Genomic DNA, 23,434 nt, shown 5'->3' with positions numbered 1-23,434 from the left:
CGAGGAACAAATTGGCAAATGCTGATGCTCAAAGAGGAGGGGGACAACGGGAGACTCATCAGCCATATGAGGCGAGTCTTTTTTTTTTAAAAACATTTCCAAATTTTGGGATAAAGGAAGGATTAAGGATGGGGAGTGAGAGATCTGAAATTGCAGGTGAGCATCAGATTAAAATAAGAGAACTTCACGATTCAACGATATTTGAAAATATGTTGAAAATCTCCTTTTACTTTTAACAATTAGCATATTATTCTTCAAGGTATATTCATGTAGCACCGAGAGAGAGAGAGAGAGAGAGAGAGAGAGAGAGAGAGAGAGAGAGAGAGAGAGAGAGAGAGAGAGAGAGAGAGAGAGTAAAATTGCTTAAAGTACTAGTAAATTAAGGGAATTTCCTTAGATTAGGGTGGCCATTAAATTCCATTTAGTTTATATCCCATCTATTTTATACATAATCACAAATTTACTTTTGGCTACACAACCACATGATTCTAAACTCTTCTCCCTCCCTTTATCTACACAGAAACCCTTTACACAAAGATTTTATTAACCCAAGAAATTAAAATTTTCATCTAACTAAGCAATTCACTGCAGAAGTTTATCAGTAATCAGCTGCTTGTTGAGGTCGCCTTCTAAAATTCCCAATTAACGAATGATCCTTTCTAATATCAGTCAACAATCACGCCATCTAGATTCATTTATTTCATGCCCTGGGTCTACAGTTTGTGATTCATAAATAAACGAAGTTTTAGGAGTTGACATGCCATAGGTTATTTACATTTACCAAAACATTACTTGCTTTCGTTAAATCCATATTAACCTGAACTTATAAAGCTTTAATATTACTAATATTTCCTTCTAGTGCATTTTAATTCACAAATATCTAATGAGCTGAAGTCGACTTCATTACACTAATAATTCATGACATATTCTTTATTTCTCTTATACTTACATATTCTATATTTCATACTTCCATTAATCAATATATGATATCTTATCATTTCAGTCATCCACATTCTTTTACACTGCCGATCATGCATAGTTCGTAATATATTCAGGATCGGATTTGATTTAGATTTTTGGCTATAAAACTCATCGCTGGGCTTGTGAGGCCATTCCGTACCTAACTGCAACTGGGGGATGCCCCGGCAGTTGCACTGTAGTAAGAGATAAGAAACTGAAGAAACTGAATACCAAAATGGAAGAAAGGAAGCAGAAGGGGTTATTGTAAAAGGGTATAAAGCAAATGCAGTTAAGGTCTGAAGGAGCATTGCAAAGAGAATTAAGCAATGCCTACAATGGACCACCACAGGTACACTGATGGCACTACGCCCCTACCGATATGATTATTTTATTTCATATCTAGTCTTTTAATAACTTAAATCTTATCACCTTTTTTCTTCACAACCGATCTTTCATAGTAATCTTGATCTATGGACGCTAACTGACCTATATTTCATCACCTCCTTCCATTATTTAATCTATTTAGTTACATTACCTAGCATCTCCATTACTTCTTTCACTCCAAGCTCCTAATTACTCGAAAATTGAGAGAGAGATAGAGAGAGAGAGAGAGAGAGAGAGAGAGAGAGAGAGAGAGAGAGAGAGAGAGAGAGAGACCAACTGTTGCAAAGTAATACACAAGGTCAAAAGGAGGATGGATTATTATTTGGACGAAATTTGACAAATGATTAAGAGTTATTCACTCATTAAAGAATAAGAAATACAAGATACCATACTTATTTTTATCTCTAACTTATAGTTCAAAGTAAGGATTCTAGTTTGTTTTCATCTTTAAAAAAACATTATTGTAAAAGGGAAATACAATATTTTCAATAAAAGGAAAGCAAAAGTTAATTATTGTAAACGAATTTTCCTTATCAAATATACAAGAAATTATAGAAGATTATGCTTTTAATATTTTCATATAAAAAATAAAATGGGATAAAGTAAATATCTCGCCAGTTTTATGATAGTTTGGCATATAGCTTAGGAAGAAAAACTTGAGGTGCTACATGTGAGGAACATACCTTGAATTACATTGATACAGAAGTTAAATCCTTTTAAATATCCCCCAAAAGATAATAGCAAAATTATTAAAGATATCCATAAATCTTAAATCCAGCAATTACATAACTTTGGAGCTTGAAGATTGGCAAGAAAACTGGAACTCTTCGAAACAAGATTGGAAAAAAAAAAAAAAAAAAAAAAAAAAAACGGAACAAAGAATTATTTGAATAGAAACAAGGAAACAGTGAGTGACATGAAATAATCAATCCAATGAAGAAGATTACTCCATACACAAAACAATTGCTCTAAATAATTCCAGAGGCATTATAGTGCTTCAAATAACTTATAGATCACTTCATTACTCATTGAATGCCTAAGACAACCCCCTAGAAGTGTTCTAAATGACACTAAAGACGAAAGTGTCCAGAATTGCTTCCAAGATAAAAAAAGCTTATGAACAACTGAATGGACAAAAGAAAAAGCCCCAAATAACTCCATAGACAAAGTGATGGCCTAAATGAACCAGTGTGTGCTACAGAAAATTTCGGCGAACGAGGAAAATATTCAAAACTGGTGAATAAAATAGATGCCCTAGATACCCAGCTAAATCAAGAAATACCTTGAATAACTCTATAGATAAAGGATTCCAATATTACTGCATAGACTAATTAGTATCTCAAATAATCTAAAAAAAAAAAACACAAAGCCTGAATTTCTCCAAAATGCATGGCTAAGCATTTCATCAAATAACTCCACAGATCAAGGAGTGCTACAAAAGAAATTTTAAGTAAATCAGAACTGGGGAGTATAATCATCAAAGCTTGGGAAATCAATACATTACTCAATAGCCAATCTTTGGCCAAAGAAAATTCATAAAATAAGGGAAACTTTGCAAGACATTTTTAAACAGAAAGTGCCCCAAAAGCGAGAATACTAAAGAAAGCCATTTTTACCCCGAAGTGATCTAAAAGAATTATCTGAAAAAAAACTTGTAAACAAGGATTTCTCACAAACAACTCTATAGAGCAAGGAATGCCCAAAGTAACTCAACAAACCAAACAACAAACACACAGGATATCTGAATTTCCTTTAAACTAGACCGTATCAACCCCCCCCCCCACAAACACAAGCCAAGAAATAATCTAAAATCTCTGATAAAACCAAGCTGGCCCTTTCAAAACTGTCAGCTAGAGTGGCCTAAAAAATTCCTAAAGTTAGGCATAAACCTGAAACGTAGAAAAACTTGTACAAATTTGCACTCCTAAGTATGCAGGGAAATATTTTGAATTGACGTGGGAAGATTATAACCCTTTGCATAATTTTCTTTAAAAATTTCACAACTCATAACAAGAGTCCTGAAGAAGAAAATCATAGTCATACTGAGGTCCATAGGGTGAATATCCCTGAAAACCAGCAAGAGAAATTATTACCATTATTAAGAACTCGTTATTGCTTGCTATTGATTTGATCAAGCCATTTAATTCTCCAGACATCTATAAATGATCTAAATTAAAATTTACTTTCAATACTTTCCTCCAGTAAATATTTGAGCAAAATTATTTTAACTAATCCTTAAAGAGGAGACAAACAAGAAACCTTCAGAAAAACTTATATCAAAGGGAAACTAAGCTCTGAAATCATTACATCTTTGGATGAGATCAATATTTTCTAAATAAAAGTACAATTAATCTATCATGAAAAGAAATAGGTTTTAGAAAGTCTAAATTATCATGTTTCCTGACTTGATTAGGAATAAATTTTCGAGAGAGATATCCTTTCAATTTTGTAGAAATCCTTAATTAGCATTACCAACACATCAAACAGTCAACACTTAACTAAGGATAAGATATCAGCTTTCATTGAGATTCATGAAAAGAAACTTCAGAATTTAAAGTACCATACTATAAATTCTCTGGATGAATAACTTCTTGGACAGAACCTTCATATGGAATCAGTTACTACCATCATAAACACGATAAGTTAGCAAAGTTTACCACTGTCCCAGCCAATTAACATAAGATAAGAATTATAATCTAACCAAATAATGTATATCAAGTGCAATTTTCTGGCTTGTTCAACATCGTGAGTAGGTTTCACATCAAACAGAGCAGGAAAATTGGGATTGAATTGCTCCAGCTGGAACTTGGTTATATATAAAAAAAAAAAAAAAAAGAGGCAGCAGCATCTAAGCAGAGAACTTCGAAAATCCATAACAATCTTCATAGGTTCTATATCATGAAGGTGCATAAGATATGTTGTAATTAAAGGCAAAGCTTAATGACCAACAACTATTTACTGAATAGGTAGGCCTAATGGAAAGTAAGGATAGAAACAAAACCATATTATATCTCAAGCTAAAACACAGGGTAAAAACCCCAGAATTGTTAATTAGCTTTCCAATCTATCAGGCTTATTCCATTACCTACAGGTGCCAACAAGAGCACAGTATCATAAGAATACAATGAAGAATAGACATTACAGTATAAAAAGAAACAAAAATTTCTTCACCCAGTAGGACATCACCTGAGAGAAACTGGTCATCAATTGAACTAAGGTCACAAAATATATTAAGTACAGTCAAGATAAAATATCTGGACTTGTGATAATATATCGTTTTCAAAACACATTATACCACGTAACATGAGTTAAGATTTTCTACGTAATTTTCGTAAAAAGAAGAGAAAATTTACCTAACAATACCACTATTTTTGTTTATGAAAATCTAGTTATTTAATATTAGCATCTAAAGTTTCAGATGATATGTTTTCTGATTTACTATTACTATACAGTAATCATGTGTTTTTGTCACTTCAAATACTATATAGAAATTATCACACAAGCATTGTGGTCAAATCAAATTTGAAATAAGCAGCACACAACTGAAAATTGTATGACCTTGTTCTATAGCTTCGATAAAACATGGTATTACCAACATTCTTATACATACATAAGAAAAAATAACAAAAGTAAAATTATCAATTGATGACTATACATAAGTGAGAGTGAGATTTAATATTGAGGCTTCTAGTAAATTTAGTATGATAAGAGATCGCAAAACACTAAAATAGTGATCGCAGTTATTGAAGCGGTGATTTGAAGTAGCAAAGAAAGTATAACTAACTTTTACGCTTTGTTGTTTGTAGAAATTTTCAAATAAAAAGCTGACAGTAGCCTTTACGATAGTTAAGACTTAATCAGTATAATATAATATGAAAATTATACGGCATAGGCCGCAATAGAATTTAGGATTTATAGAAAAATATTAGATTTGCCGTTGAATTCTAAGAACTAACTTTAACGGATTAATTAACCAATATTAGATACGTTGAGCCTCACTGTAAACAGAACTACACAAGAATTTTTAAAATGATTAATTCTCCTCACACAAAAACTATGGCGTGTATTTTTTTTTTAAAGCCACAAATCTTGAATTCCACTTGCACAGTAGAACAAAAGTTTTCTTGTGATTCATAGACATCGCCATTATATCTTGCCGTCCAGGACCCTATGGGTCCTGCTGCCGTCAGTCATTTGTTAATCTCAAGCAAGCGACCAACTGCATCCTGGAAAAAAATATTCTATTAATTACTCCTCTTATGATTTCGGATAAATAAAACGCTTTGATACGTAAACTGAAACATGAAATAGGTTATATGAAAACTCTTATTAGGCGAGATTATGGCAAAAAAAAAAAATTAGCTTTTCATAGTTTTTCTTCAATGAAAATCAATAGAAACCAGAAAAAATACATTCATTAGATTCAGTTTACTTAAATGTTTTAACATTTGATCTAAATTAACACTTTATAATTTAAACAAAATAGATTTGATTCTGGAGTAAGATAAAAATCATTTTTTTAGATGGAAATTAGCTTTCGAAAATGGATATTAGGGTATCAATTGGTATGCACAATATTGTCTAGAAATTATAAGGAACGTTTCAAGGAATTGAAGGAGTTAAAATATTGGAATACTCAAGACTTCTCAGTATTGAAGTAAGTGATTCATGAATATCAATCAATAGAATCATACCCTCTATATTTTTCTTTTTAAATTGACTAATATGAATTAGTAAAATGTTCAATTCACAAAAGATCTAACATCTACAAATGTTAAATTTCAATATTCAACTGATTTGTTTATTTAACCTCTATGTACGTAAAAACTTTCACTTCAAAATTCCTAATCAGTTGCAAGATTTGCTTCAAGGTATGTCGCAATTTTGCAAGTTTCATATTGTAAAGCCCTGTCCACACGATCGAGCATGCCCGACAGGCAAACAGTGATACCAGGCCACAATAGTTAGTGAAAATAAAGGTTCATGACGTCACAAGCGGAAAAACTAAAGGCAAGGATCTGGTAACACTGTATAATGCAAGATCCCTGACTGTGGTTTTCCCGCTTCTGAAGTCATTAACCCTCATTCTTACTAACTATTGTGGTCTGGTATCACTGTTTGCCCGTCGGGCATGCTCGATCGTGTGGACAGGGCTTAAGAAAAGATACCGTGAATGAATATACGCCTTATCTAGAACGGATGTTTATTTCTACTATCAAAATTTTAAAAGAAAACTCGTATACCACCCAAATAGATTTGCCTTATTCCAACTGATAGGTGAATTACTAAACCCTGAAATAAGGTGCCTTTATCATACAACCTTTTTCTAAGAGTTTTTTTTTCAATTATGACACGCATACCTTTATGTATGTATGCATGTATGTATGTATGTATATATATATATATATATATATATATATATATATATATATATATATATATATATATATATTGTATATATATATATATATATATATATATATATATATATATATATATATATATATATATATATATATATATATATATATATATATATATATATATATATATACAGTGGAACCTCTACATCCGAACGTATCTACATCCGAATTTTCCAACATCCGAAGTAAAATTCGAGCAAATTTTTGACTCTACACCCGAATTTTATTTCGACACACGAAGTAAACATTACGCCATTGAGTGTCGAGTGCTCAGTTCTCTGTTCTTGTGTGTATCATGTGGTTGTCCTCTGTTTGGTCTGTTATTAACAGTGCTTATTTTCTTCCTTTTCTCACATTTCCTTTGTGATTTTACCTATAATCATGGTGCCTAAGAAGCTAAGTTTCAGTACAGGAAGAAGGCAATTCTTTCATTAGAATTGAAGCAAGAAATTATAGAAAAACATGAGAGCAGTGTGCATGTGAGTGATACTGTATGGCTAAACAATATGGCCGGAATAGGCCTATGATCTCGAGGATCATCAAGCTGAAGGCAGCCATTAAAGCAAATAACCATCGAAGGGGATCACCATTATTGTAAGACATCTTAGCAATACCCTGGAAGAGATAGAGCGCCTTTTATTGATAGGGATAAAGGACAAAGAGATTGTTGGCAACGATCATTTGTGAGAAGTGAAGCAAAGAAAACCAAGATAGCGTTAACAAGCTCTTTTAAATAAGAATTCTCTCTTTTTCTGTTTCTCTCTAAACATAGCATTAACATGTTCTTTAAATAAAATCTCTCTCTCTCTCTCTCTCTCTCTCTCTCTCTCTCTCTCTTCTTCGCTGTTGTAGTGTTAGATACGTCTACGTCTATTATTTTTTTCCGAGAGAGAGAGAGAGAGAGAGAGAGAGAGAGAGAGAGAGAGAGAGAGATTAAACAAAAATGTGTTTAGAGTACATATGATTTTTAACTGCGTCAACGAGTTGAAAAACAATTAAATGAAATTAAGAAAGTAATAACAGCTAATCTGAATTCCTTTATTAACTAAAACAAATATTGATTCAAACACACTCGTGTGCGTATGCACAAACACACACACACAGGTGCAAGAATTTTGCTACGCAGTAAGAGAGACGGTCAGGGAGGAGGTAGAGATGGTGACTGTGATAACATACCATAACTCATCACTGAAAGTGATGAAAATAAAAAATCAAAAAAAAAAATGTGAAAAATATGAAATATAAAAATAAAATAAAAAAATAAATAAGCTTAGTTAGATTAAAATTTCCGTAGTGTAAGTTACGGTATGTTATCGCAGTCACCATCTCTACCTCCTCACCGATCGTGTCTCCTTGTGCGTGTGTGTTTGTGTTTGCGAATACGCACACGAGTGTGTTTGTATCAATATTTGTTTTAGTTAATAAAGGAATTCAGATTCGCTGATATTGTTTTTTTAGTTACATTTAACTGTCTTTCAACTCGTTAACGCTGGTAAAAATCATATGTACACAACACATTTTTGTTTAATCTCATTTTTGTTTAATCTCTCTCTCTCTCTCTCTCTCTCTCTCTCTCTCTCTCTCTCTCTCTCTCTCTCTCTCTCAGAAAAAAAAATAATAGACGTCTCTAACACTAACAGTGAAGAAGAACAAGAGAGAGAGAGAGAGAGAGAGAGAGAGAGAGAGAGAGTATTTATTTAAAGAACATGTTAACACCATGTCTACCTTCTCGCCGATCGTCCGTCTCCTCCTGGGTAGCAAATCCTACACCTGCGTTGGCCTGTCTCTAAGGTAAAGTGGCAATAAAACACATTTTTTATTCATTATTTCTTTATATTTATCTTTTTTACATGCTTCTTTCATATTATGCAGTTATGTTATTGTTATGCGTAATTATGTGTAGCCATTTATTAAGGATTTATTATGGGTTTTTAGGCTGAGGAACGAATTAAATGAATTACCATGTATTCTTATGGGAAAATTCGTTTCGACATCCGAACATTTTCTACATCCGAAGTTGGTTCTGGAACGGATTAAATTCGTATGTAGAGGTTCCACTGTATATATATATATATATATATATATATATATATATATATATATATATATATATATATATATATATATATTGTTAGTAATGGCGGTCATTTTGCCACCTTTTTCAAATAACAAAAGACCCCGCCAGCAAGCATGAGTCAAAATGCCACGAGTTTTGGGACCCTACCCAGAGTCTCACCCCCCTCCAACCATCCTATACCAGTCTACTCCCCCTGAGATCTCAATTTCAGCTACCTTCTACGAGTCACGTGACAACATCGAGGTCCCAGGAGAAGGAGGGAAGCGAGCTGTGAAGGATGTGGGGACACATGATCAAGCCTGACCAATAGGACAGTGGTCAGGCCAATCCCCCCTACCCGCCCCCCCCCCCCAATTGGGGGTCAAGTGGGGTTGATCTACCCAGGGAAAACTGGAGATTTTTCTTCTTATCTCAACCTCCATGAGGATAACATCTCCTCTTTTTCTTCGCGACTCAGCCTCCATAAGGATAACATCTCCCTTTCTTCAATCAACGTCCTTGAGGGAAACACCATCGCTCTTCACCCTCAAGACATCAGGGAGGCAGGACCTCTGTCTACATCTTTCCATAAGGGAAGGAAACCAGAGTCCTTTTTACTAAAGGTAAGGTGTCTGATTTTGAGATTCTCAATATCCTTACCCAACCTCCCATCCATCCTTATCACACCCCATTTTTCCTTATCCTCTAAAGAAATCCTACCCACTGAACCTTGTATCCTATCCCCTATACCCAGACCACGTGTGCCGTTTAGTCCTAGTTTTAATTAATTCACCCTGTGACAGTGTTGATTCCCATGTGTAACGTTTAAATCCCTAAGCTTGGCATTTTCATTTAATTTGCTTAAAAGTTTTAACCACACGACTTCGTGTTCCAAGCCGGTAGAAGTAAGTGTGCTGATAATAATTCAATTTATTTCCCCCTTCCAGGGAACGTGATTGCTGTGCTGGAGTTTCATCCACGGTCCCCCCAAACTCCATCCGAAGCTCCTCTTGGCATAAATTACAATATAAATAATTAGCTGTTGTGCTCCCCTTTTCTTTTATTAATTTTTATTTAAATGTTATTGTAAATACATATATTTGTCAGTATTCATTGTATTATTGCTGACTGGCGACCTTTACCATTGTTATTTGTTTTGTTATGGCCCCTGAGTCCCTTAAGCAAGGCCGGACTCGAACCAGTGGCCCGTAACATATTGGAAGGTCAAGCGCCTAAAGAACTCAGGTGAGAGAGATGTGTTTTCCCGGCATTAGTGCCCAATACACAGTGCCATAACCATAGCGTAGCCATAGTCAGTAGGTTAATTTAGGTTGTATGGAAAAATTTTAATTGGCCTTGGTGTCTCCCCAGGTAAATAAACTTGAGGAGCCATCTTGGCATCATTATTTGCATTTAATTTATTTTTATGTATTTATTTTATCTTTTTTTGCATATAAGCCAATTTTCTATAATTTCATGCCTACCACTGCACTAGGTCACTTAACTTTAACCATTTTTTACATTTTAATTTTCAATTTTGCATTTTTTAATTTTTCAGTTGCTGCCTCACAGCCAGCATACTTATTTCTACGTGGCACTTAAAGTTAATTTACTGTCAAAATAACGTAAAATGGTCACCCTAGTTGCAGCATAGATATTTATCCATCATCGTGGTGAGACTCACTGAGGGAGGAATCATTAAGGCTAGTGGCTTCAGACCTTGCTTGCAGAGTTCTTGTCCTGTTTTAGGACAAAATCTCTGCTAAAATGGGGGGCTGTTAGTAATGGCGGTCATTTCGCCACCTTTTTCAAATAACAAAAGACCCCGCCAGCAAGCATGAGTCAAAATGCCACGAGTTTTGGGACCCTACCCAGAGTCTCACCCCCCTCCAACCATCTTATACCAGTCTACTCCCCCTGAGATCTCAATTTCAGCTACCTTCTACGAGTCACGTGACAACATCGAGGTCCCAGGAGGAGGAGGGAAGCGAGCTGTGAAGGATGTGGGGACACGTGATCAAGCCTGACCAATAGGACAGCGGTCAGACCAATCCCCCCTACCCCCCCCCCCCAATTGGGGGTCAAGTGGGGTTGATCTACCCAGGGAAAACTGGAGATTTTTCTTCTTATCTCAACCTCCATGAGGATAACATCTCCTCTTTTTCTTCGCGACTCAGCCTCCATAAGGATAACATCTCCCTTTCTTCAATCAACGTCCTTGAGGGAAACACCATCGCTCTTCACCCTCAAGACATCAGGGAGGCAGGACCTCTGTCTACATCTTTCCATAAGGGAAGGAAACCAGAGTCCTTTTTACTAAAGGTAAGGTGTCTGATTTTGAGATTCTCAATATCCTTACCCAACCTCCCATCCATCCTTATCACACCCAATTTTCCTTATCCTCTAAAGAAATCCTACCCACTGAACCTTGTATCCTATCCCCTATACCCAGACCACGTGTGCCGTTTAGTCCTAGTTTTAATTAATTCACCCTGTGACAGTGTTGATTCCCATGTGTAACGTTTAAATCCCTAAGCTTGGCATTTTCATTTAATTTGCTTAAAAGTTTTAACCACACGACTTCATCGTGTTCCAAGCCGGTAGAAGTAAGTGTGCTGATAATAATTCAATTTATTTCCCCCTTCCAGGGAACGTGATTGCTATGCTGGAGTTTCATCCACGGTCCCCCCAAACTCCATCCAAAGCTCCTCGTGGCATAAATTACAATATAAATAATTAGCTGTTGTGCTCCCCTTTTCTTTTATTAATTTTTATTTAAATGTTATTGTAAATACATATATTTGTCAGTATTCATTGTATTATTGCTGACTGGCGACCTTTACCATTGTTATTTGTTTTGTTATGGCCCCTGAGTCCCTTAAGCAAGGCCGGACTCGAACCAGAGGCCCGTAACAATATATATACATAATATACATATACAAAGTGTATAAATATACATAGTGTATAAATATACATACATATACAGTATATACTTATACATAATTCGTGTTTCATAGTTTCTCTAAAAAAAAATCCTCTTTCGACTAATATTACTGATTTCCAACTACTCCTAAACGTAGTTTGTCATTCATTACTTGAGGAGATATTATCTAAGATTACCAGGTAATTCCAGTCATACTTAAAAAAACCTTCAAAACATTCAGCAAGGAAACCCCAAACATACCTATAAAAGACAGATTTAAAGAACTATAGATATTTTACCATTCAGGATGACCCTATTATAAGAAACTCCTTATGCGCATTCTATTCCTTGAGGAGATTTTGATTTACTTACCTTGTGAAATACAAGGTTTGTATGATCTTGTCAATAAAAATGAATTCATACTTACAAATAGGTACCATGATTACTATTTGTAGTCGAACTTAGAAAGATAATTTTCCGACCTTTACCTTTTTATATATAAACATCTAATATCATTAAGTTGCTAAAAAGGAAGAGGCGGTGTTAAATTGAATTTACTGTGCACTATAATGTTTACCTTACAAAATTTTATGTTACACATGAAAACTACCCACTCAAATCAATTAATAAAAAAACTCTAGAAATAAGACAGTCCAATTATCTTCCCCTTAATATAAGCTATAGGGACCAAGCTTATGAAGTACTTTTTTTAAAACACCTGCCATTGAGACTATTTTAGAAAAATGTAGCAACCTAGCTCAATCATCATTTTCATTAGATATATTTTTCTTATCTCATGAAGACAATACATTAGTATAAAGATGATTGACTCCAGATTATAATTCTTGCACCTGGCGGTAAGAAAGTGACTTCGCTAAAAGAAACTTCTTGAGATAATTGAGAATTAGTTGTACCTTCTAATCAGAAAAAATTTCTCAGCCAAAAGTTATCCTTCATCTATAATTGTTACACTTTGCACTCCATTTTATCCTGAAGATTTAAATCATTTTTATTTTGGCAAGAATAAAATACATGTATAACGGAGGCATGGAACATGGTAAGTTTCCCCTATAAATTATACATTAAAGATTAAATACATTTGTACATTTAAACCCTCACGTAAAAATAATTTGGTAAATTGAAAGGCTTGCGTTATTTTCCATTGAACCTGGAAGTCTAGGTCTACTGACAGAGATGGTTATACTTCAGCACTGAAAGGAATATTGTAATGTCAATAAATATACCCTGTTATAGTAATCAAGCAGCTGGACTTTCCTCAAACACCAAAGAAGAGATCTAAGGTCAAATCGGTTTATGAATAACTTTTGGGTGTATGAGAAGTAAAGCACTAGACTTAAGAAATAATCTATCTTACTATTTTCTGATAAAATACCATGAATTTCAAGGAAATATTTCAACAATTAATTATTCGACAAGTAGGATACTACAGGTTTAAGAAATATGGCATTCTATGAACCCAAGGCTGAGTGTTTAAAATCTATGACCCATGGAATTATACTATTTAATCTTACATTAGCTAGTGCTTCACTGTTAAGACTTTTTGAGAATATACCTTTTGAGAAATATTCGTATATCTAGAATGTCCTGATAGTATAGTCATACACCAAAAATAGTAATAAGAAAATATATGACCATCTCGCCAAGAAATAATTTAAGAACAATTTAACTTTTAAAAGAATATCTACGTTACTGCACTTTTTAAAATAGTATATACTCAACATCATATTCTGCACCAGCTAGCCTACTCTGTAACCTGAGGTGTAAACTTATATATATATATATATATATATATATATATATATATATATATATATATATATATATATATATATATATATGTATGTATTCAAATAAGCCATATGTATTTTTGATACATTAATGTCTGGATTCTCTTAACGACCTCGGGATCAGAGCCCCAGGCGAAATCACACAAAGACAAGAGCTTGGCTCCGGCCGGGAATCGAACCCTGGTCGGCAAGCTTGTATAGACAGTGACTAAGCCACTTGGCCAAGTGGCTTAGTCACTGTCTATACAAGCTTGCCGACCAGGGTTCGATTCCCGGCCGGAGTCAAGCTCTTGTCTTTGTGTGATTTTGCCTGGGGCTCTGATCCCGAGGTCGTTAAGAGAATCCAGACATTAATGTATCAAAAATATATATGGCTTATTTGAATATGAAAAACACGTAAAAATGTGCAAAATTTATCATATATATGTATATATATATATATATACATATATATAAAAGATGAAAATTCTAACTTATCTTTAAACTGATGTCAGTTAAATATTACAGCCTCCATCCTTGTTATCCGCTTTGATTTACATATGAATGATTTAATCTTGTACCACCAGCATTTCTTTAGCTTCCATCTCCTTCCCATATTAGGGGAATTGGGTTGCCCACTAGAAGGTTTTCAAATGTGCAGGCAAATAAACGCATCTGAAAGAAAAGTAAAATATCTTTACTCCAAATGTTCTTCAACTTCCCGTCATATCATGACTTGATAATTAATTTGATGCATAGCCACATTTTAGGAATATCCATTAGAGTAACTGGCATGTTCAACTTCATCTTTAGAAATCAAGATAACAGACATTTTTAAACCTTAACCTTGACCACGCTGTTATGTACTTAACAAAAACATCTTAATGAGGAACAGTACTAGTAACCAGAGTTCGTGAAAGAAAACACGAAGACATAGTTCAGCTTAGATAATCATCCAAAATTATAGTAGCAGCCAAACGTAATATGTGATTGGTAATTTCATATCAACGCTATTCTTTGAACAATGGTTTTATGAATACTATTCTTGATAAGGTTATCAGTATCGTCCTTGCATTGGTAATATTGCATTTGAATTAATAAGAAGTGAATAAGCTTAAATTCTAACAATTATATAGGTGAAAAGATTATAAGTATAATTATATTTTTCTGGTATATTACAGTAGATGGAGGACATTCAAATCTTTTCAAATACTTTAGCTATCTGAAAAAGTACTCGGATCCAAAATCAACGAGTTTTAATTTCTGAAGGGTAGTAGCAACTAAATTATAAATAAACTGGTACTCTCAGTTACTCTCAGACTTTGGCTAGTCATTGTTATTGATGTGTTGTTAACTAATCGTTTCATGATACAGCCCCAAAAAGTAAGTTGGTCGACAAGTAGTATACAGTAATTCTTTCAATGTCTACTTGGACAGTATTTTTTTTTCTATTAATCACCTCCATCAGGTACATAAAGCGAGTACTGTATCAGTATGATTTACTGATAGTGGTCATATGGTACGTTGCTAGGACAGGGAAGCCATCCAGTCCCAAAATGAAACTCGCGGAAATCCTCTCAGATAAATAAAGAAGTAAAAGTTGATAGACGTTAAACAGAGGGTTGCAAGAAAGGCCATTGGAACGAAGGTAGAGGCCACAGGGAGACAGTTAAATTCCTTAACTCATACCTTTAGAGCACTGCATGAGGTCCATTGACGGCCGTGTCCCTCGAAGGACAGACCGAATAACAGAGCAAACATTGCAGTAAAAAAAGTTACAGCACGTCAGTAATGCAGAAATCTGTCACAATATCCATTCATTTTATGAATGAAAAGGGAGACATTGAAATAAAGTGAAGGGTATTCAATCTCGCTAACTATCCCTGTATTATGATATTACTTTCGTTTTCTCTCAAGGTGCCACGAATGAAGTTGGAAACGATTGTAAACTTCATCTTTTTATATAGTAGCAAGTATAGCACTCAAAAGGTAAAACCAGCCAATTGTAATTTTATACCATTTAGGAGTTTGATATACTGAGACCAGCTTCTTTGAACTACATAGTTTGGGAAAACCGTTTCTTATTTGAATTTAAGTGTTAATAATGGACAGTTATTTTTGAATACCAACTATCAATGGTTTGTTATCTAATTAACGTGATGACTGAACATCTCAAAATAAGTCTTTTCCTTATGACTCCTCTTGAAAGTATAAGGGATATTTAAACATGAATAGAATAGAAAGAATAATAAAATTTCCCTTGCATAACATGCTCTGAGGCAAATTTTTCATATGCGTAGCCTAATTAAATGTTTCCTTACATACAGACACTCGACTGTTTAACTACCGTCACATAACAGCAACCACTTGAAAAAAAAATGCTGAACTCATTACAGTAACAGAATTACGACACAAGACAGTATATGCGTGCATCAAATTTTCATACGACAGCCTCTTGTGGGACCTGAGAACTTGGGTGATGTGCCCGGTAAGTAACTTGAGATTCCTGTTCCATAGATTTTGGACCTTGACCACCCATTACCTATGAAATCGACCCAGGACACACCTAAGCCCACGAAAAACGACGACGATAACAACAAGAACATTACTGAAGAAGAAAACAACAGGGAAATCGACTCTAGCAAGGAATGGACCGAAGCCAGGAAGAAAATGAAGACACCCCACCCTTTAGAGACCGACCAGCGATCTGCCCACCTCACCTGAGCTCATCAGCAGCCCTTCAAACTGATTCAAAGGGAAAACACGACCTCCTACGCTGTTATGGCGAAGCAGAACCCCTACCTGAAGATGAACATCCAATCAAACCTCCGAGGAGAGCTCATCATTGCTCCCTTGGACAAGGAATCTTTCGATTTTCTCGGGCAGCAAGAGTGTCCAGTTCCTTTAGGGTTGTGGTGGCCTGGTGGTAGAGTCCTTGCTTGGGGATTGCCAGACTGGGGTTCCAGTCCCGCTCAAACCCGTTAGTTCATTTGGTCGCTGCAACTTCACCGTCCTTGTGACCTTAGAATGGAGGGTTTGGAGGAGCCTATAGGTCTAGCTGCCGAGTCATCAGCAGCCATTGCCTTGCCCTCCTTGGTCCTAGCTTGGGTGGAGAGAGGGCTTGGTTGCTGATCATATGTATATATGGTCAGTCTTCTAGGGCGTTGTCCTGCTTGATAGGGCAATGTCACTGTCCCTTGCCTCTGCCATTCATGAGCGGCCTTTAAACCTTTAAATCTCTGAGAAAACCACAACTATCATCATCTGCTACGACCTGAACCTACCTCTGGAACCTGTTCTGAACCACCCACCCACTGCCTCGGCCAAGAGATGTGCAGGGAAAACACGAAAGTAATCTCAAAAGCTAGAGTCTGTCTTCAAAGGGAAACAACCTCAAAAGGATCTGCTTTGGCAACTGGGGAACCTTTTCCCCGGAGGCATACTTCCCTGAATCTCTTTGATGCTTCAGGTGCCAGAAGTTTGGCCACCACAAGAGCCGTTGCACAATCCAGGAGGTCTGTGCAGTGTGCAGCAGCATATGACACCCCACCAGTGCCTGCCACTCTTGATTCGCCGCCAGAGAACCGACCTATACCAGATGCCTTAACTGCCCAGGCTCCCTCCATGCATGGAAGAAGAAATGTCCAGCCAGACTCCAGTGGATCACTGATCATCAGGGAAGTGATAGACATTACAATTCCAACCCATGGCAGTCACATCGAACAAACCCTCCTCCTACCAATCACATCTCTCCCCCACTAACTACACCCTTCCTCAACTACGCCCTCCTCTAACCAGAACTGTAATTCTTGAACTTTCCTCTCCCCCTCCAGGTCCCTCGAGCACCCAATCCTCAACCAAGACGCCCTTTAAGGATCCACAGGCAGAGGAGAGGGATGAGAGTCGAATGTTGTATAATGGCACCTCTGCCTTAGAGAATCTGGTGACAGTATTGTAGTAGATTGACCTGCTATTAGGGAATCTTTCCCTGCATATCAATCTTGTTGAATGTCCCGTTAGCTAGCTTGGACAGGGAGTTCTAGCCATTATCTTGAACCCTGCGGAGCACGGCACGATCCGTTTATTGCCTCTTTACGGCCTTTTACTGTTTACTGATGATGTAGGTGCTTTGCCAAGGTTGTAAATTCTCCTGATCAGGGACAGTGCCAGTAAAAAGGAACATCTCCACTTTGCCTCCCCAGAATCAGTGCAATACGGACGAGCTCCTTGCTGGAACAGTACTAAAGATTTGGGGTAGTCCTCCTTTCTGGAGAGGAATCGTGAAGCTTCTAGTCTTCCTGTTCAAATGAATTACCTGGCAGGTGCTGATGAAGGTCATGGAATAAAAAATTCATCTTTAATTTCTGGATTTTGGAAACTATACTTTATCAACTCCTTCATGGCAAAAAGGATAATGCATGGGCAGTGAGTGGCATTGCCAAATTAAATATTCCCACTCCAGTTGTAATGTATATGGAGACGGCATCATAAGTTATACAACTCAAATATAATTGGCTTCTGATTTTTTTTTTTTTTGTCAATTATTAAATGCCCTTTGAATTTTCAAGCTTTCAACAAAAAAAAAAAAAATGTTTCTTTTTAAAGGGGTAGATAAATTTTACAGCACTGCTGGTTCCTATCTGACCTAAGCTGACCTCAGGGCGTAGAGCTGTCGAACGTCCATTGCCTCCACCCAAGGAGGTTTAATACCTGGAGGTGCCCTTTTCCCAGATTTGTGAAGCAGGCCCACGTGTAGGGCAAAATGGGCTGTCGCCTGTAGCGTGACCTACTTGTCCTACCAAAACACGGTAGCTCACGATGTTTGATAAAGTGGAGATGTCACTGGTATCTCAGTTCAACTAGATTAATCGTTTAGGAAGGACACAAGCTCTCATTTTGCTTAAAGGATGCCTAGTTCGTGTTCTGCATATGGATGCACTCAAAGACTCGGCAAAACCTTGAATCCATTGGTTACATTTCATCGGTATAGGCTATAACTTTTGCAAATTTTTTAAACGAAGACAGAAAACTGTCAAATGAATAATTATACAAACTCTTTATAATAATTAACTTTTCATAATTTTCATATTCATTTTATAATGAATATAAAAATGATGAAAGATTACTTATTATAAAGGGTTTGTATGATTATTCATGTGACAGCAAATAGATATATAAAATGTAATAGAAAACAAGAATTAAACGATTTCATTTAATAATTTACGTGATTCGTTTATATCCCTCATTCACTTTGGATACAGTGCCCCTGTATCATGCAATAAGTGGTGATATTAAGATTAGTATCATATTGGTTTAATGTAGTAGAATTTAGATTTGTGCTTTCAGCTGTTAAACACACATTATATTTTGTAAAAAGTTGCAGTAGCAAGAAGGGTTTGTATTAAACCTGCTTGGTTTGTAGCTCTTTCAAGGAAGAACTTCTGTTCTACTCAGTTGTATTGCCTTGGGGCTTGACCAATAGATAATTTTCCTTTCATCAGTGCATCTGCATGTCTTATATTAATCTGATAATTGTTGCTTGTAGCTGTTTCGCAAACCTCCTTGGCTGTTTCGTAGGATGAGCTTCTGTTCTCCTCTGCTTTAATGCCTCCGGAATTTACAGATTCATTTCAGTGGTCACTAGTTAAATTCCCTTTTATGAGTGCATCTACACATTAATCTGGTAATTGTTGCTTGTAGCACTTTAATAGGATAAGATTCTGTCCTCCTCTACCATAGTTGAGTGTTCCTATCATGTCTTCGTTCCTTGAATGAATTTGTATTTGTTTTATTTCTGTAAGCTGCATTGATGAAATATTTTGTAAATACATCTCTTTATTATTATAGGATTTTAATCTCCTCATGATGAAAAGATTATAAAGTCAGAATTTTCAAAGGTAAAGCTATGACAGTCACAAGACGGGCAAAGGATTTGGGTCCTTTCTGCCCTACACAGCAGGTGTGTCAGTTGCCAAAGTTGCTTTACGTATTTGTATGGGGAAAGTGATCAGTGGCATCTCCAGGTATTAAACATCCTTGCCTCCACCGGGAACAAATCATTTGATTGTCATCATGCTCGTACTAAAAACAAGTTTGCTCCAAATAGTGAACTTATTTTCCAGGCTAAAAGGATGATTACCACAAACAAATGAATGATTGCATATAAGGAGGGGGTTCATTTCCCTTTAATTCAGAATATAAAGTCATCTTCGATCATAATGATGGACAGTGCCTCTTAATACTCTTTCCAAATCGACAAATTACCTACTGCATCCCATTGAAAAATGGTTGTGTTAAGGTTGAAGTATGGGAAATGAATTTTGGGAAAACCTTCCTAAACAGACATCGAAAATCTTCCCTGGTGGATAAGGGCACCACCACTTAGCAGGCCATCAAAGGAAATGGGTTGGATGTAGTTAAGGGTGAACCATACACATTTATTCTGTCCAAATACTTACTTCTAAATAATTAATCTATATACTGGCTTTTGTCAATATTAGTGCCACCTCAGTGCTTAGGCTCTATTCCGATTCCGTCCTAGTAAACCCTCACTGGGATGCTGAACAGTTAATTTATGGATAATATAGCTAGGAGTGGGACATAGAGCAGCAGTGTAATCATTATTTATTAACCCTAACCTGACAGTTCAAAATAGGGATATACACTTTACGATAGACTTGAAAAGAGCTTAACTTGATATACCAGTCTTCCCTTCATTCAACTATTTAACTTAATCCCTTCTATGACATGTTTGAAGCAGGTAATAATTTTAAACTAATTCTGAAGGTTATTTAAACATCTTCAAAAAGATCTAACTGTTAAAGAATAAACCTAAATATCTTGCGGCTCCAGGGAGTGTACACAAGAATAAACCTAAATATCTAGTGGCTCCAGGGAATGTACACAAAAATAACCTAAATATCTAGTGACTCTAGGGAATGTGAAAAAAAATAAACGTAAATATCATGCGGCTCTACGGGATGTATATAAGAATAATTCTAAATATCTTGCAGCTCCAGGGAATGTAAAAAAGAATAAACATAAATATCTTGTGGCTCCAGGGAATGTACACAAAAATAAACCTAAATATCATGTGGCTCCAGGGAATGTACACAAGATTAAACCTAAATATCTAGCGGCTCAAGGCAACGTACACAGGAATAAACGTATATGTCTTGTGGCTCCATGGAATGTACTGAAGAATAATTCTAAATATCTTGTGGCTCTAGGGAATGTACACGAGAATAAACCTATATATCTTGCGGATCCAGGCAATGTACACAAGAATAACCTAAATATCTAGTGACTCTAGGGAATGTACAGAAGAACAATTCTAAATATCTTGCGGCTCCAGGGAATGTACACAAGAATAAAACCTAAATATCATGCGGCTCAAGGGAATGTACGCAAAAATAAACCTAAATATCTTGCAGCTCCATGGAATGTACATAAGAACTATTATAAATATCTTGCGGCTCCAAGGAATGTAAAAAAGAATAAGCCTAAATATCTTGAGGCTCCAAGGAATGTACACAAAAATAAACCTAAATATCTTGCGGCTCCAGGTAATGTACACATGAATAAACCTAAATATCAAGCGGCTCCAGGCAATGTACACAGGAATCAATATAAATATCTTGCGGCTCCATGGATTGTACACAGGAATAATTCTAAATATCTTGTAGCTCTAGGGAATGTACACGAAAATAAACCTAAATATCTTGCGGCTCCATGCAAAGTACAAAAGAATAAACGTAAATTTCTTGTGGCTCTAAGGAATGTACACAAGAATAATCATAAATATATTGCGGCTCCAGGGAATGTACAGAAGAATAAACCTAAATATCTTGCGGCTCCAGGGAATGTACACAAAAATAAAATAAATATCTAGTGACTCTAGGGAATGTACAGAAGAATAAACTTAAATATCTTGGGGCTCCAGGGAATGCGAACAAAAATAAACCTAAATATCTAGCGGCTCTAGGGAATGTACACAAGAATAAAAAATTTTTTGCGGCTCCATGGATTGTACACATAAATAATTCTAAATATCTTGCGGCTCTAGGGAATGTACACACGAATAAACCTAAATATCTTGGGCTCCATGGAATGTAAACAAGAATAAACCTAAATATCTAGTGGTTCCAGGGAATGCACACAGGAATAAACCTAAATATCTTGAAGCTCAGGGAATGTACACAAGAATAAACCTAAATATCATGTGGCTCCAGGGAATGTACACATGAATAAACCTAAATATCTTGCGGCTCCACGGAATGTACATAAGAATAATTCCGAATATCTAGCGGCTCCAGGAAATGTACACAAGAATAAACATATAAATCTTGCAGCTCCATGGAATGTAAACAAGAATAAACCTAAATATCTAGTGGTTCCAGGGAATGTACAAAAGAATAAACATAAATATCTTGCAGCTCTAGGGAATGTACACAAGAATAAACCTAAATATCTGGTGGCTCCAAGGAAAGTCACAATAATAAACCTAAATATCTAGTGGCTCTAGGGAATGTACAAAAGAATAAACCTTAATATATTGCGGATCCTGGGAATGTAAACAAGAATAAACGTAAATATCTTGCGGCTCCACAGAATGTACATAAGAATAATTCTAAATATCTTGCAGCTCAAGGGAATGTACACAAGAATAAACCTAAATATCTTGTGGCTCCAGGGAATGTACATATGAATAAACCTAAATATCTTGTGGCTCCAGGGAATGTACACAAGAATAAACCTAAATATCTAATGGAACTAGGGAATGTACACAAGAAAAAACCTTAATATATTGTGGCTCCTGGGAATGAACACAAGAATAAACCTAAATATCTTAAGGCTCCAGGGAATGTAAACACAAATAAACCTAAACACCTAGCGGCTCTAGGGACTGTACACAAGAATAAATCCTAAATATCTTGCGGCTCCAGGGAATGTACACATGAATAAACCTAAATATCTTGTGGCTCCAGGGAATGTACACAAGAATAAACCTAAATATCTAATGGCACTATGGAATGTACACAAGAAAAAACCTTAATATATTGTGGCTCCTGGGAATGAACACATGAATAAACCTAAATATCTTAAGGCTCCAGGGAATGTAAACAGAAATAAACCTAAATACCTAGCGGCTCTAGGGAATGTACACAAGAATAAATCCTAAATATCTTGCTGCTCCACGAAATGTAAACAAAAATAAACCTAGATATCTAGTGGCTCCAGGGAATGCACACAATAATAAACGTAAATATCTTACGACTCTTTGAATTTACATAAGAATAATTCTAAATATCTTGTGGCTCCAGGGAATTTACACAAGAATAAACATAAATATCTTGCAGCTCTAGGGAATGTAAACAAAAATAAACCTAAATATCTAGTGGCTCCAGGGAATGCACACAAGAATAAACATAAATATCTTGCGACTCTTTGAATTTACATAAGAATAATTCTAAATATCTTGTGGCTCCAGGGAATTTACACAAGAATAAATCTAAATATCTTCCAGCTCCAGGGAATGTAAACAAAAATAAACCTAAATATCTTATAGCTCCAGGGAATGTACAAAAAAATAAACGTAAATATCTTGTAGCTCCGGGGAATGTACACAAGAATAAACGTAATTTTCTTGCGGCTCCAGGGAACGTACACAAGAATAAACGTAAATATCTTGCGGCTCCAGGGAAAGTACACAAGAATAAACCTAAATATCTGGCGGCTCCATGGAACGTACAAAAGAATAAACCTAAATATCTTGCGACTCCAGGGAATGTACACAATAATAAACCTAAATATCTTGCGGCTCCAGGGAATGTAAACAATAATAAACGTAAATTTCTTGCGGCTCCACAGAATGTACATAAGAATAGTTCTAAATATCTTG

The 23,434-nt window shown here is 35.7% G+C and overlaps 1 long non-coding RNA gene across 2 annotated transcripts in view; it reads right to left on the bottom strand.

Moving 5' to 3' along the window:
* Nucleotides 1–4,326: 4,326 nt before the first annotated feature.
* Nucleotides 4,327–23,434, bottom strand: part of LOC137654363 (uncharacterized) — a 39,681-nt gene continuing 20,573 nt past the window's right edge. The window contains exon 3 of one of the 2 annotated variants that reach the window (XR_011046613.1): nucleotides 4,327–5,570. This is a non-coding gene — a long non-coding RNA (uncharacterized lncRNA). Of the gene's footprint in view, nucleotides 5,571–14,037; nucleotides 14,209–23,434 lie in introns of those variants that run through there. The other variant, XR_011046612.1, reaches the window with a different exon arrangement.

Source organism: Palaemon carinicauda, chromosome 15 (assembly GCF_036898095.1).
Source record: "Palaemon carinicauda isolate YSFRI2023 chromosome 15, ASM3689809v2, whole genome shotgun sequence".
NCBI lineage: Eukaryota > Metazoa > Arthropoda > Malacostraca > Decapoda > Palaemonidae > Palaemon > Palaemon carinicauda.
Note: the sequence above shows the minus strand (reverse complement) of the source record. Positions and strands in the feature narration are given on the sequence as shown.